This window comes from Ceratotherium simum, chromosome 10 (genome assembly GCF_057802395.1).
Source record: "Ceratotherium simum simum isolate JZ-2026a chromosome 10, ASM5780239v1, whole genome shotgun sequence".
In the NCBI taxonomy this organism is placed as follows: Eukaryota; Metazoa; Chordata; class Mammalia; order Perissodactyla; family Rhinocerotidae; genus Ceratotherium; species Ceratotherium simum.
In genome coordinates, this window is record NC_141909.1 from 1 (window position 1) to 14,169 (window position 14,169).

Consider the following 14,169-nt stretch of genomic DNA (forward strand, 5'->3'; position numbering starts at 1 on the left):
CCCTAAGGTGAACACTAACCCTAAACCGAACCCGAATCCAAACCCTAACACTAAATCAAACGCTAACCTGAACCCTAACAATAAACCTAACGTGATACTGACACCAAACACTAACTATAACCCTAAAGCAAACACTAACCCTAACACTAAAACTAATGCTAACCCTAACCCAAACCAAACCTAACCCTAACTTGAACTCTAAGCCAAAACCTAACCCTAACAATAACCCTAACCCCAACACTAACCGTAACCATAACGCTAAGTCTAACACGAAAAATAACCCTAACGGTAACTCGAATCTGAATTCTAAACCTAACCCTAACTCGAACCCAAACCCAACTGAACCCAGCACTATCCCTTATCCAAAACTAACCCCAACCCCAGCCCTAACCCTAAGCCTAAAGCTAACCCGAACTCTAACAATAACCTGAACCCCAAACTTAACCCAGACTCTAACCAGAAACTTAACCCTATCACTAAAACTAACACAAACACAAAGCCGAATCCGACCCTGACACTAACACCATCAAAAAGCCAAACCTTAACTCTAATCCTAATCCAAACACTAACCTCACCCTAAACCTTAACATAACCTTAACAGTAACCCTAATCCTAACCATCCCAACAAAGCAAAACATAACCCTAACCCTAACAAGAAAATGAACTCGAACCCTAGCCATAACCCTAACCCAAAAACAACCCTGACCTTAAACATAACCCTAAACTTAACATGAAAATTAACTGTAACCATATCAGCAATCCTAGGCTGTAAGTAACCCTAACCCTAAACCTAATCTTAGCCCAACTCTAAACCTAACCCTAACCAGAACACGAACCTGAACCCTAAGCCTAACCCTGACTCGAACACTAGCCCTAACACTAAAACTAAACATTACCCTAACCCGAACCCTATTGCTAAGCCTAACCATAACCTGAACTCTAAACATATTTCTAACCCTAATTCTAACCCTAACCCTAATCCAAACCCAACGCTAACCCTAACTCTAACTCTAACCCTAGACCTAAATCGAACCCTAACGCTAACCATAACCCTAATTGGAAACCAAAACGTAAACCTAACCCTAACGATAACCCAAACCCAACCCTAACCCTAACCCTAACCTTAACCCTAACAAGAAACCTAAAGCTAAAGCTCAACATTTTTCGAACCTGAAAACTAATAATAACCCTAACCCTAACCTAACCCTAACCCTAACCCTAACCCTAACACTAACCCTAACCCTAACCTAAATCCTAACCCTAACAAGAACCCTAACCCTAACCCTAACCCTAACCTAACCCTAACCCTAACCCTAACCCTAACCCTGACCCTGACCCTAACCTGACTAACACTAACACTACACCTAACCCTAACCTAACCCTAACTAACCCTAACCCTAACCCTAACACTAACCCTAACCCTGACCCGAACCCTAACCCTAACTCCTAACTCTAACTAACCCTAACTCCTCTAACCCTAACTCCTAACTCCTAATCTCAACTCCTAACCCTAACCCTAACTCTAACCCTAACCCTAACCCTAATCCCTAATCCCTAACTCCTAACCCCAATAGTAACTCCTAACTCCTAACTCCTAAACAGATGATAACCTTCTAATCCTGAACTCCTAACTCCTAACCTCCTAACCCTAACTTGGCTAACTCCTAACCCTAACCCTAACCTTAACCCTAACTCCTAACCCTAACTCCTAACCTCTAACATACCATTAACACTTGACCCTAACTCCTAACCCTAACCCTAACTCCTGCTTTAACTCCTAACTCCTAACCATTAACCCTAACCCTAACCCTAACTCCTAACCCTAATCTTAACCCTAACCCTAACCTTAACCCTAACCCTAACTCCTAACTCCTAACTCCTAACTCCTAACCTCAACTCCTAACCCTAACTTAACCTTAACTCCTAACCTTAACTCCCTAACTCCTAATTCCTAACTCCTTAACCCTGCTTCTTCTAAGCCTACCTTAACTCCTAACTTTAACTCCTAACCCTAACTCCTAACTCCTTAACCCTAACTCAACTTAACTCCTAACTCCTAACTTAACCTCAACCCTTCTAATCCCGAATCCCTAACTCCCCTAACCCTAACCTTCTAACCTCCTAACTCCTAACTCGCGATGCAGCTTAACTCTCTAACTCCTAACTCCTAATCTTTAATTCCTAACCCTAACTCCTAACCCTAATCCCCTAACTCCGAACCTTGAACTCCTAACCCTAACTCCTAACCCTAACTCCTAACCCGAACTCCTGCGAACTCCTAACTCCTAACTCCTGAACCCTAACTCCTAACCCTAACCCTAACCCTAACTCCGGTAATCCCTAACTCCTAACCCTAACCCTTAACCCTTGCAGGTAACTCCTAACCCTAACCCTAACCCTAACTCCTAACCCTAACTCTCCTAACCCCTAACCCTAACTCTAACTCTAACCCTAACTCCTAACTCCTAACCCTTAACTCCTAACCCTAACCCTAACCTCTAACCCTAACTCCTAACCCTAACTCCTAACCCTAACTCCTAACCCTAACTCCTAACTCCTAACCCTAACTCCTAACTCCTAACCCTAACCCTAACTCAACCTAACCCTAACTCCATAACTCCTAACCTCAACCCTAACCCTAACTCCTAACCCGAACCCTAACTCCTAACTCCTAACCTCTAACCCTAACTCCTAACTCAACCCTAACTCCTAACTCCGAACCCTAACCCTAACTCCGAACTCCTAACCTTAACCCTAACTCCTAACCCTAACCCTTAACCTCCTAACCCTAACTCCTAACTCCTAACCCAGCAACTCATGCTAACTCTTAACTCCTAACTCCTAACTAACCCTAACTCTAACTCCTAACTCCTTAACCTAACCCTAACTCCTAACCCTAACTGCCTAACTCAACCTTAACTCCTAACTCCTACCTTAATCTAACCTAATCTAACCCTAACTCCTAACTCCTAACCTCTAACTCCTAACTCCTAACTCCTAACTAACTCTTAACCCTAACTCCTAACTCCTAACCTTCCTAACTCCTAACCCTAACTCCTAACCCTAACCCTAACTCCTAACTCCTAACCCTAATCTAACCCTAACCCTAACTCAACCCTAACCCTAACTCCTAAACCCTAACCCTAACTCCTGAACTCCTAACCCTAACTCCTAACTCCTAACTCTAACCCTCAACTCCTAACCTAACTCCTAACTCCTTTAACCCTAACCCTAACCCTAACTCCTAACCCTAACCCTAACTCCTAACTCCTAACTCCTAACCCTAACTCCTAACTCCCTAACCTTAACTCCGAACTAACCCTAACTCCTAACCCTAACCCTAGCTAACTCCTAACCCTAACCCTAACCCCTAACCCTAACCCTAACTCCTAACCCTAACCCTAACCCTAACCCTAACCCAATCCCTAACCCTAACCCTAACTCCTAACCCTAACCCTAACCCTAACCCTAGGTACCCTAGACTTAACCCTAACTCCTAACCCTAACTCCTTTAACTCCTAACTTAACCCTAACCCTAACCCTAACCCTAACCCTAACCCTAACTCCTAACCCTAACCCTAACTCCTAACTCTAACCCTAACTTAACCCTAACCCTAACCCTAACTCTAACCCTAACCCTAACCCTAACTCCTAACCCTAACCCTAACCCTAACTCAACCTCAACCCTAACTCCTAACTCCTGCTTAACCCTAACTCCTAACTCCTAACCCTAACCCTAACCCTAACCCTAGCCCTAACCCTAACCCTAACCCTAACCCTAACTCTGCTAACCCTAACTCCTAACCCTAACCCTAACCCTAACTCCTAACCCTAACTCCTAACCTCCTTAACTCCTAACCCTAACTCCTAACTCCTAACCCTAACCCTAACCCTAACCCTAACTCCTAACCCTAACTCCTAACTCTGCTGCAGCATGGTAGAATCTAACTCCTAACCCTAACCTTAACTCCTAACTCCTAATCTCCTAACTCCTAACCCTAACTCCTAACCCTAACTCCTAACCCTTAACTCCTAACCCTAACCCTAACTCTAACTCCTAACTCCTAACCCTAACTCCTAACTCAACTCCTAACTCCTAACTTCTAACCCTAACTCCTAACTCCTAACTCCTAACCCTAACCCTAACCCTAACTCCTAACCCTAACTCCTAACCCTAACCCTAACTCCTAACTCCTAACCCTAACCCTAACTCCTAACCCTAACTCTTAACCCTAACTCCTAACCCTAACCCTAACCCTAACCCTAACTCCTAACCCTAACTCCTAACCCTAACCCTAACTCCTAACCTAACCCTAACCCTAACTCCTAACCCTAACCTAACCCTAACTCCTAACCCTAACCCTAACCCTAACCTCCTAACCCTAACTCCTAACTCCTAACTCCTAACCCTAACCCTAACTTAACTCCTAACCCTAACCCTAACCTCCTAACCCTAACCCTAACCCTAACTCCTAACCCTAACCCTAACCCTAACCCTAACCCTAACCCTAACTCCTAACTCCTAACCCTAACCTCTAACCCTAACTCCCTAACTCCTAACCCTAACCCTAACCCTAACCCTAACCCTAACTCCTAACCCTAACTCCTAACTCCTAACCCTCAACTCCTAACCCTAACCCTAACTCCTAACTCCCTAACCCTAACTCCTAACCCTAACTCCTAACCCTAACTCCTTAACCCTAACTCCTAACCCTAACTCCTAACTCCTAACTCCTAACCCTAACTCCTAACTCCTAACCCTAACTCCTAACCCTAACTCCTAACCCTCCTAACTCCTAACCCTAACTCCTAACTCCTAACCCTAACCCTAACCCTAACTCCTAACTCCTAACTCCTAACTCCTAACTCCTAACCCTAACTCCTAACTCCTAACTCCTAACCTTAACCCTAACCCTAACCCTAACTCCTAACCCTAACCTCTAACTCCTAACTCCTAACTCCTAACTCCTAACTCCTAACCTCCTAACCCTAACCTTAACTCCTAACTCCTAACTCCTAACCCTAACTCCTAACCCTAACCCTAACTCCTAACTCCTAACCCTAACCCTAACTCCTAACCCTAACTCCTAACCCTAACTAACCCTAACCCTAACCCTAACCCTAACTCCTAACTCCTAACCCTAACCCTAACCCTAACCCTAACTCCTAACTCCTAACCCTAACCCTAACCCTAACCCTAACCCTAACCCTAACCCTAACCCTAACCCTAACCTCTAACCCTAACCCTAACCCTAACCCTAACCCTAACTCCTAACTCCTAACCCTAACCCTAACCCTAACTGTAACTCCTAACTCCTAACTAACCCTAATCCCTAACCCTAACTCCTAACTCCTAACTCCTAACCCTAACTCCTAACTCCTAACCCTAACCCTAACTCCTTAACTCCTAACTCCTAACTCCTAACTCCTAACTCCTAACTCCTAACCCTAACCCTAACCCTAACCCTAACCCTAACCCTAACTCCTAACCCTAACTCCTAACCCTAACCCTAACTCCTAACCCTAACTCCTAACCCTAACTCCTAACTCCTAACCCTAACTCCTAACCCTAACTAAAATCTAACCCTAACTCCTAACCCTAACCCTAACCCTAACCCTAACTCCTAACCCTAACTCCTAACTCCTAACCCTAACTCCTAACCCTAACCCTAACCCTAACTCCTAACCCTAACTCCTAACCCTAACTCCTAACCCTAACTCCTAACCCTAACTCAATCTAACCCTAACTCCTAACTCCTAACCCTAACCTTAACTCCTAACCCTAACCCTAACTCCTAACCCCTAACTCCTAACCCTAACCCTAACCCTAACTCCTAACCCTAACCCTAACTCTAACCTTAACCCTAACCCTAACCCTAACTCCTAACCCTAACCCTAACTCAACCCTAACCCTAACCCTGAACCTCCTAACTCTAACTTAACCCTAACCCTAACTCCTAACTCCTAACCCTAACCCTAACCCTAACTCCAACTTAACCCTAACTCCTAACTCCTAACCCTAACCCTAACCCTAACTCCTAACCCTAACTCCTAACTCCTAACCCTAACCCTAACTCCTAACTCCTAATCCTAACCCTAACCCTAACCCTAACTCCTAACCCTAACTCCTAACCCTAACCTCCTAACTCCTAACCCTAACCCTAACCCTAACTCCTAACCCTAACCCTAACCTAAGCATCTCCTAACTCCTAACCCTAACCCTAACTCCTAACCCTAACTCCTAACCCTAACTCCTAACCCTAACTCCTAACTCCTAACCCTAACCCCTAACCCTAACCCTAACTCCTAACTCAACCCTAACCCTAACCCTAACCTCTAACCCTAACCCTAACCCTAACTCCTAACTCCTAACTCCTAACCTCGAACCCTAACCCTAACTCCTAACTCCTAACCCTAACCCTAACCCTAACCCTAACCCTAACCCTAACTCCTAACTCCTAACTCTAACCCTAACCCTAACTTAACCCTAACCCTAACTCCTAACCCTAACTCCTAACTCCTAACCCTAACCCTAACCCTAACTCCTAACCCTAACTCCTAACTCCTAACCCTAACCCTAACCCTAACTCCTAACTCCTAACCCTAACTCCTAACCCTAACCCTAACTCCTAACTCCTAACCCTAACCCTAACCCTAACCCTAACCCTAACCCTAACTCCTAACTCCTAACCCTAACTCCTAACCTCTAACCTAACTCCTAACTCCTAACCTGAATCCTAACTCCTAACTCCTAACTCCTAACCCTAACCCTAACCCTAACCCTAACCTCGCTAACCCTAACCCTAACCCTAACCCTAACTCCTAACTCCTAACCCTAACTCCTAACCCTAACTCCTAACTCCTAACTCCTAACCTAACCCTAACTCCTAACCCTAACTCCTAACCCTAACCCTAACTCCTAACTCCTAACTTAACCCTAACCCTAACCTCTAACCCTAACTCCTAACCCTAACCCTCAACCCTAACCCTAACTCCTAACCCTTAACCTAACTCTAACCCTAACTCCTAACCCTAACCCTAACTCCTAACTTAACCCTAACCCTAACTCCTAACCCTAACTCCTAACCCTAACCCTAACCCTAACTCCTAACTCCCTAACTCCTAACTCCTAACCCTAACCCTAACCCTAACCTCACCTAACCCTAACTCCTAACCCTAACCCTAACCCTAACCCTAACTCCTAACTCCTAACTCCTAACTCCTAACCCTAACTCCTAACCCTAACTCTAACCCTAACCCTAATCCCTAACCCTAACTCCTAACTCCTAACTCCTAACCCTAACTCCTAACTCCTAACCCTAACTCCTAACCCTAACCCTAACTCCTAACTCCTAACTCCTAACTCCTAACCCTAACTCCTAACCCTAACCCTAACCCTAACTCCTAACTCTTAACTCCTAACTCCTAACCCTAACTCCTAACCCTCAAGTCAACCCTAACTCTAACTCCTAACTCCTAACCCTAACCCTAACCCTAACTCCTAATTCCTAACCCTAACTCCTAACCCTAACCCTAACTCCTAACCCTAACTCCTAACCCTAACTCCTGGTAACTCCTAACTCCTAACCCTAACTCCTAACCCTAACCCTAACTCCTAACTCCTAACCCTAACCCTAACTCCTAACCCTAACTCCTAACTCCTAACCCTAACCCTAACCCCTTAACTCCTAACTCCTAACCCTAACCCTAAACTCCTGGACCCTAACCCTGACTCCTGACCTGAACCCTAACCTCCTAACCCTAACTCCTAACCCTAACTCCTAACTCCTGAACCCTAACCCTAACCCTGACCCTAACCCTAACTCCTAACTCCTAACCCTAACTCCTAACCCTAACTCCTGAACCCTAACTCCTAACCCTCAACTCCTAACCCTAACCCTAACTCCTAACCCTAACCCTAACCCTAACTCCCTAACCCTAACTCCTAACTCCGAACCCTAACCCTAACCCTAACCCTAACCCGAACCCGCTCCAGGTAACTCCAACCCTAACTCCGAACCCTAACTCCCTAACTCCTAACTCAACTCCTAACTCCTAACCCTAACCCTAACCCTAACTCCTAACCTCTAACTCCTAACTCCTAACCCCTAACTCCTAACCCTAACCCTAACCCTAACTCCTAACTCCTAACCCTAACCCTAACTCCTAACCCTAACTCCTAACTCAACCTTAACTAACCCTAACCCTAACCCTAACCCGAACCCTAACTCAACCCTAACCCTAACCCTAACTCCTAACTCTTAACCCTAACTCCTAAACTCCTAACTCCTAACTCCTAACTCCTAACCCTAACTCTCAACTCCTAACTCCTAACCCTAACTCCTAACCCTAACTCCTAACCCTAACCCTAACTCCTAACTCCTAACTCCTAACCCTAACCCTAACTCCTAACTCCTAACCCTAACTCCTAACTCTAACTCTAACTTAACCCTAACCCTAACCCTAACCCTAACCCGAACCCTAACCCTAACTCCTAACTCCTAACCCTAAAACCCGAACTCTTAACTCCTAACTCCTAACTAACCCTAACCCTCCTGGTGCAACTCAACCCTGGCACCCGAATCTAACCCTAACTCCTAACTCCTAACCCTAACCCTAACTCCTAACCCTAACTCTAACCCTAACTCCTAACTCCTAACCCTAACCCTAACCCTAACCCTAACCCTAACCCTAACTCCTAACCCTAACCCTAACCCTAACTCCTAACCCAACCTCTAACTCCGAACCCTAACTCCTAACCCTAACCCTAACTCCTAACCCTAACCCTAACTCCTAACCCTAACCCTAACCCTAACTAACCCTAACCCTAACCCTAACTCCTAACCCTAACTTAGCTAACCCTAACCCTAACTCCTAACCCTAACTCTAACCTAACCCTAACTCCTAACCCTAACCCTAACCTAACTCCTAACCCTAACTCCTAACTCTAACTCCTAACCCTAACTCCTAACCCTAACTCTAACTCCTAACCCTAACTCCTAACCCTAACTCCTAACTCCTAACCCTAACTCAACCCTAACTCCTAACCCTAACTCCTAACCCTAACCTAACCCTAACTCCTAACCCCTAACTCCTAACTCCTAACCCGAACTTCTAACCCTAACCCTAACTCCTAACTCCTAACTCCTAACTCAACCCTAACCCTAACTCCTAACCCTAACCCTAACCCTAACCCTAACTCCTAACCCTAACCCTAACCCTAACTCCGAACTCCTAACCCTAACCCTAACTCCTAACTCTAACCCTAACTGGCCTAACTCCTAACTCCTAACCTCTAACTCCTAACTCCGAACCCTAACCCTAACTCCTAACCCTAACTCCTAACTCCTAACCCTAACCCTAACTCCTAACCCTAACTCCTAACCCTAACCCTAACTCCTAACTCCTAACTCCTAACCCTAACCCTAACCCTAACCCTAACCCGAACCCTAACCCTAACCCTAACCCGAACCCTAACCCGAACCCTAACCCTAACCCTAACCCTAACTCCTAACTCCTAACCCTAACTCCTAACCCTAACCCTAACTCCTAACCCTAACTCCTAACTCCTAACCCTAACCCTAACCCTAACCCTAACTAATCCAAACCCTAACCCTAACCCTAACTCCTAACCTCTAGACCCTAACTCCTAACCTCCGAACCCTAACCTTCAACTTGAACCTAACCCTAACCCTAACTCCTAACCTAACCCTAACTCCTAACCTCCTAACCCAAATCCTAACTCTTAACCCTAACTCCTAACTCCTAACCCGAATCCTAACCTAACCCTGAACTCCTAACTCCTAACCCTAACCCTAACCTAACTCCTAACTCCTAACCCTAGCCTAACTCCTGACCTAACCCGAATCCCTAACCCTAACTCAACCTAACCCCTAACCCTAACCCTAACCCTAACCCCTAACCCCTAACCCTAACCCGAACCCGATCCCTAACCCGAACCCGAACCCGAACCCGAACCCTAACCCTAACCCTAACCCTAACCCTAACCCGAACCCGAACCCTAACCCTAACCCTAACCCTAACCCTAACCCGAACCCGAACCCGAACCCTAACCCGAACCCGAACCCGAACCCGAACCCGAACCCTAACTCCTAACCTCTAACCCTAACTCCTAACTCCTAACTCCTAACCTTAACTCCTAACCCTAACTCCTAACCCTAACCCGGCCTAACCCTAACCCTAACTCCTAACCCTAACTCCTAACTCCTAACCTCCTAACCCTAACCCTAACCCTAACCCTAACCCTAACTCCTAACCCTAACCTGAACCCTAACCCTAACCTAACCCTGAACCTCTAACTCCTAACCTAACCCTAACCCTAACTCCTAACTCCTAACCTAACCTAACCTGGACCTAACTCCTAACCCGGAACCTAACCCCTAGCCTAACTCCAGACCCTAACCTCTAACTCCTAACTCCTAACCCTAACCTGACCCGAGACTCCTAACCTGGCCTGAACCTAACCCTAACCTAACCCTGAACCCTAACCCGACTGCGACCCTAACCCTAACCCTGACCGAACTCCTGGCAGACCTAACGCTAGCCTAACTCCGAACCCTAACCCTAACCCTAACCTCGAACTCCTAACCTCCGAACTCCTAACTCAACTAACCCTAACTCTAACCTAACCCTAACCCTAACCCTAACTCCTAACCTAACCTAACCCTAACCCTAACTCCTAACCTCTAACTAACCCTAACCCAAACCCTAACCCTAACCTGTGACCCTAACCCTAACCCTAACCCTAACCCTAACCCTAACCCGAACTCCTAACTCTACCTTCAACCCTAACTCCTAACTAACCCTAACTCCTAGACCCTAACTCCGAACTGGCCTAACCTAACTTGAACCCTAACCTAACCCTAACCTTGCCCAACCTAGCTTAACCCTAACCTTAACCCTAACTCCTAACCCGAACCGAACCCTAACTCCTAACCCTAACGAACCTAGCCGAACCAGACCCTAACTCGAACCGACCTAACCCTAACCTTAACCCTAACCCTAACCCTAACCCTAACTCCTAACCCTAATCTTAACCTAACTCCAACCTAACTCCTAACCTTAACCCTAACCCTAACCCTAACTCCTAACCCTAACTCCGAACCCTAACCCTAACCCGAACCTAACTCCTAACCCTAACCCTAACCCTAACCTAACTCCAACCCTAACCCTAACTCCTAACTCCTAACCCTAACCTTAACTCGAACTAACCCTAACTCCTAACCCTAACCCTAACCCTAACTCCTAACCGACCTAACCCGAATCCTAACCCTAACCCGAACCCTAACCCAGCAACTCCTAACCCTAACTCCTAACTCCGGGCCAGACCAACTAACCTAACTCCTAACCTAACCGAACCCTAACTCCTAACTCCTAACCCTAACTCCTAACTCCTAACTCCTAACCCTAACTCAACCTCCTAACCCTAACTCTAACTCTAACCCTAACCTAACCCTAACTCCTAACCCTAACCCTAACTAACTCCTAACTCCTAACTAACCCTAACTCCTAACTCCGCGAACCCGGAACCTAACTCCTAACTCCTAACCCTAACCCTAACTCCTAACTTTAACCCTAATCTCCTAACCCTAACCCTAACTCAACCCTAACTCCTAACCCTAACCCCTAACCCTAACCCTAACCCGGCTGGTAACTCCTAACCCTAACCCGAACCCTAACTCCTAACCCTAACCTAGCGAACCTCTAACTCCGAACCCACCGCCTAACCCTAACTAACCCGGAACCTTAACCCTAACCCTAACCCTGAACTCCTAACCCTAACCTCTAACCCTAACCCCTAACCTAACCTAACTCCGGAACCTAACTCCTAACTTGAACCTAACCTTTCAGAACCCTAACTCCTAACCACAACTCTTAACCCGGACCTAACTCCTAACCCTAATCCCTAACTCCTAACCCAGAATCTGGCCCTAACCTGAACTCCTAACTCCTAACTCCGAACCCGAACCTAACCTAACCCTAACTCCTAACTCCTAACCCTAACTCCGAACTCCTCCTAACCCTAGCCTAACCTAACTCCTAACTCCTAACCTAACCCTAACTCCTAACCTCGAGACCCAACCCTAACCCTAACCCTAACTCCTAACTCCTAACCCTAACTCCTAACCCTAACCCTAACTCCTAACCCTAACCCTAACCTTTTCAACCCTAACTCCTAACTCCTAACTCCTAACCCTAACTAACTCCTAACTCCTAACTCCTAACCCTAACCCGAACCCTAACTCCTAACCCGAACTCCTAACTCCTAACCTAACCCTAACCCTAACTCCTAACCTAGCCTAACTCCTAACCCGAACCCTAACTCCTAACTCCTAACTCCTAACTCCTAACTCCTAACTCCGAACTCGAACTCCTAACCCTAACCCTAACCCTAACTCCTAACCCAGACTCCTAACTCCTAACTCCTAACTCCTAACCCTAACCCCTAACCCTAACCCTAACCCTAACTCCTAACTCCTAACTCTAACCCTAACTCCTAACCCGAACCCTAACTCCGAACTCCTAACCCTAACCTAACTCCTAACCCGAACCCTAACTCCTAACTCCTAACCCTAACCCTAACCTCCTAGACCTAACTCCTAACCCGAACCCTAACCCGAACTCCTAACCCTAACTCTGAACCTAACTCCTAACCCTAACCCTAACTCCTAACTCCTAACCCTAACCCTAACTCCTAACTCCTAACTCCTAACCCTAACTAACTCCTAACCCTAACTCCTAACTCCTAAACTCGGACCCTAACCCGAACCCTAACTCCTAACCCTAACTCCTAACTCCTAACTCCTAACCCCTAACTCCTAACCCTAACTCCTAACTCCTAACCCTAACTCCTAACTCCTAAACTAACTCCTAACTTAAACTCTAACCCTAACTCCTAACTCCTAACCTTTGAACCCTAACTCTAACCCTAACTCTAACCTAACCCTAATCCTAGCCTAACTCCTAACCCTAACACCTTAACTCCTAACTCCGAACCCTAACTCTAACCTTGAACCTCAACCTAACCCGTTAAATCTAACTCCGAACCGCCAACTCCAACCCTAACCTAACCCTAAATCTAACTCCTAGAACTCAACTCCTAACCTAACCTAACTCCTAACCGGGCCAACCCTAACCCTAACCCTAACTCCTAACCCCCTAACCTGCAGTAAACTCTAACCTCAACTCTGAACTCCTAACCCCTAACCCTAACCTAACTCCTAACTCCTAACCCTAACCCTAACCCTAACTCCTAACCCTAACCTAACCCTAACCCTAACTCCTAACCCTAACCCTAATCTGAACCCTAACCCTAACCCTAACTCCTAACTCCTAACCCTAACCCTAACCCTAACCCTAACCCTAACCCTAACCCTAACCCTAACCCTAACCCGAACCCTAACCCGAACCCTAACCCGAACCCTAACCCTAACCCTAACCCGAACCCTAACCCGAACCCTAACCCGAACCCTAACCCGAACCCTAACCCGAACCCGAACCCTCACCTAAACCCTAACCCTAAGCCAAACCGGAACCCGAACTTGAACCCTAACCCTAACCTCAGCCTGAAACCGTACCGGAACTCTATCCCTCACTCGAACCCCGACTCTAACCCTAACCTGAACCCTAACCCTGGTCCTAACCATAACCTGCACCGGCATTCTCACCTGAACTCAAACCCTCACCTACACCCTCAACCTAGCCCTAACACCACCCCTACTCTAGTCCTCAAAGTAACCCATTGCCCTTACCCCTGACCGAAACCCTCAAGCTAACACTAACCCTACCTCCTAACCCTACATACACTCCTCTCCCTAACCCTAACTCCTAACCCTACCCTTAACTCCTAATCCAATCCCAAGCCTAAACCGTAACCCTAAACCCTAACCTCTAGCCCTAACGCTAAGCCCTCACCCTATCACTATCCCTAACTTTACCTTGATAATATCTCAGAGGTGTTTTTTAGTGTAGAACATAAATATCACTGGTCAAATTCAGGTTACAGGCCTGGTGACTTCACACCAATTACACAACGGCTAGCAAAGATCTTTTGCAGACACAGACCTCATACACCCTTATTTCCGTTCATTATATTGGGAACTGGCTGATAACATGTAAAAATATTAAGAACTTGATTCTCATGTTTGT

At 46.3% G+C, this 14,169-nt stretch overlaps 1 long non-coding RNA gene across 13 annotated transcripts; it reads right to left on the bottom strand.

Moving 5' to 3' along the window:
• Nucleotides 1–3,510: 3,510 nt before the first annotated feature.
• On the bottom strand, nucleotides 3,511–13,528 carry LOC147916043 (uncharacterized). 13 transcript variants are annotated; one of them, XR_015553321.1, is made up of 4 exons: nucleotides 13,352–13,528; nucleotides 5,454–5,482; nucleotides 5,172–5,232; nucleotides 3,511–3,563 (listed from the first exon to the last, which is right to left on the bottom strand). It is a non-coding gene; the product is annotated as an uncharacterized LOC147916043 (long non-coding RNA). The 13 variants fall into 13 exon arrangements; XR_015553312.1 differs by lacking the exon at nucleotides 5,454–5,482 and adding an exon at nucleotides 10,747–10,787; XR_015553314.1 differs by lacking the exons at nucleotides 3,511–3,563; nucleotides 5,454–5,482 and adding exons at nucleotides 3,613–3,648; nucleotides 10,747–10,787.
• Between the last annotated feature and the right edge of the window lie 641 nt (nucleotides 13,529–14,169).